Source organism: Erpetoichthys calabaricus, chromosome 11 (genome assembly GCF_900747795.2).
Source record: "Erpetoichthys calabaricus chromosome 11, fErpCal1.3, whole genome shotgun sequence".
NCBI classification, from domain to species: Eukaryota; Metazoa; Chordata; class Cladistia; order Polypteriformes; family Polypteridae; genus Erpetoichthys; species Erpetoichthys calabaricus.
Window position 1 is genome coordinate 102,409,729 of NC_041404.2, and position 3,272 is coordinate 102,413,000.

The window sequence follows — 3,272 nt, forward strand, 5'->3', positions numbered from 1 at the left end:
AAAGCAGTGGTTCTCAACCTTTATGTCCTTATGACCCAGTTTTACTTAGATGTTTATTGATGACCCACACATATAAATCGAATTAGTCAAATTAACGCGAATATAAACGGGAAAAATAATCGTGCAGTGCTGTTGGTACCTCCGGTTAAAATGGGGTGGAGATGGGAATACATTATAGTGTGAACAAGTCAGTCGGTGAAATGACCAATGTTTCAGAAACACTGCCTTAGTTAGTGCCATTAAAATACTCTCGATAAGAAGTCACAGGTTGCAATTCGTTGAAAAATATGAAGATGCTTTCTACAAAACAAAACGACTACTGCAAATTGCGTGTATAATACCAGTGACATCTTCCGAGGCCGAGAGATCATTCAGCAAACTTTCGTTGATCAAAATACATCTGCAATCAACAATGACAGATGTGCGCTTGTCAAATATTGCAGTAATTTCCATGCATGCTGAGAAGGCCAAGAAATTAGATTTGGATTGTGTGATTGACAAATTCATTCAAATATTTCTTAATTGTCGCATTATGCTAAAATGAACATACACTTGTGGACTATTGGACTAGTATGAAAAGTCAAGAATTTGTTGAATTTGTTAACTTGCTGTACTGGTCTGCAGAAATAGCAAACTATGCACTATGCATACTGTTTCAGTTTTTGCATTTATTAGTTTGTTCTGTGTTTGCTTCATTGCTTGGGACATGCCAGATTTTTTTGGGACCTGCCGAGGACCTGTTGGTTTGAAGTTACTGGCGTCGTCACTGCAGGGCCCTAATGTTAACCATAGTGTAATATGCTGGGTGTTAATGTGACTGACATTGAGGGTGTTTTGTGATGTTGGGGCTTTACTTCATAGGTACTGAGGCCTGCAATTACATTGTTGAAGAAGTGCTGGACGCTGATGTCTTGAAAGCTGTACGCATGTGGAAAAAGCGCAGGGAATCTAATTTTCACGGGGAGCTGAATTAATACAAAACAGTTGAGGGCCAGGGCCAACTTGTCAGTTAAGAAAATAGAATTCCATTAGCATTTTTCGTCAATTACATATATTAATCATGACAGCTCTAAGTGATTTAAAAATGTCAATGCAACTTTTAATATTCATTTTGCCTGTTCCTATATTGCTTTGACCACAGTACAACCCTATCGAACTGCTGGCGCATATACTATATTGCTTTCATTTCAATACAACTCTTTCGGTTTGCTAGTGTACTCAAAGGATTCAGTACACCTTGATCGGTTTCTAGCACACATATTGGAATCAGCTGGTGCACAAATTGGATTCATTACAGCTCAATTGGTTAGATGGCACACATATTGGATACAGGACAATTCTGCTGATTTGCAGACATAGGCATTGGATTCAGCACAACTCTTATCAGTTTGCCTGTATTGGAAAGTAATTTTATGCAGACAAGCTCTGGGCAGCCTGTGTTTATAAACACAATAAAGGAATAGAATTAGGAAATGAAACAATTTAGTATACACAATATAATTTTAAAATGTCAATGTAACATTTCAGTTACTTCATATTTTAACTGATCAATCAGGAGTGGTGTATTAAAATTAATGCTTGAATGATCCTGTTGCTTTAGGTCTACGGGCCATATAGCAAAGGGTTAAAAGAGTTTATGTTTATTTTGAAAAGGTTTATTAATATACATTTATTTTCTTGCTCAGGTGCCTATGTTTAAATAGATTATACTTTATATTACTACCTGAGTTTAACAGTCACACAGAACACATCTTTAAAAACTATAATTGCTGTAGCAAAGTACAAGGTGGTTTGTACTCTATATTCAAACCTACTTTACACTTTACACATAGCCCACACCCTATAGTCCTCAGTCTAGGTGCTTCTGTGGCTCTTCTTTAGTGCTGCTACTCTGGTTTTCCTCTCAATTTCCTAAAGATGTGTAATTGAGGTCCTAATTGAGGATGGGTGTGAGCCTCAGTCTGACATGCTGTGCTCTGGCATCTCATCCAGTGCTGGTTTGAGCACCATCTGCTCCTAGTATAGGCTCTCACTATCCATCAGTTGAACTTGATTAAGTGAATTTGAGAAAGTTAATTTTACAGATAATGCATCCATCCATCTTCTTAATCCACCTATCCTAGGAGGGGCAGTTGGAGTCTATCCCAACAAACACAGGAGGTAAGTTGGGAACAATACCTGTAGAGGGTATCAGTCCATTGCAGGTGAAACACACATACACACACACACACACTCACGCACACACACACACACTCACATTAGGGCCAATTTAGTATTACCAGTCTACCTAACCTGCATGTATCAGGACTGTGAGAGAACACCAGATCACCTTAAGGATGATGAATAAGTCAATATCTTAATGTCATACATCCTGATGGAAGAGTAATTAGGTGGTAATGGGGCATCTAAAAAGAACTGATAGCATTCATACAATTATCTGTGGTATGAATTAGTTAACAAGAATAGTCCATCACTTACAGATTCAGATAATGGTTATACATTACTTTAATAAAACAATTAATGTACTACCATTATAAAATTGTGACTCTAGACTACCAAGATAGTAGTAGGTGAGAAACAGTTGAATACAAGGGTAAAGTAAAAGGTGTTCACTGTCCAGGGGCATCAACCCCAGACCAAGAGATGCCCAACCATTTTCTGGACCTTGAGGAGCTCGACATTGACTCTGATAACTCTGAGGTGGTAGGCAAGAATGGGGAACCCAAACTGGTCACCTCTATGCCAACCCCCAGAATGAGAAAGTAATGATAGTATGGGACCCTGTTATTAAAGGGACAGACACAAAGTTAATTTCTGTGACAGGGAATTTCTTACAGTATGTTGCCAATACAAGTTTAGAGAATTATGTGCAAATTTGAGGAACAGAACTGACAATGTGATTGTCTCTGAAGTTCTGACTTTGTAACATGCCAATCCAGGCAAGAATGGGAAGATTAGTTTTAATGTATGTTTTAAATCTTGTAGGATAGCTCAAGACTTCTTACGGAAACCAGCTACAGATAGCTGATGCGTACATGAAGAAAGTCAAGAAGTGACTGCAAATAAGATCGGATGATGGAGCGGGTCTAAGGGCATACGCAATCCTTTTTTATAACTGTATGAGTGTTATGTCCAGTTTGAAGGACGGAAATGAGTTTGACAACAATTCAAATCTTATCATTATAACCTAAAAGCTCCCTCGGAAACTGCGAGGCAATGTACAGCTTAGGAGAATGAAAGAAAAGAAGGGAGAAGGCCATGTCTCACTAACC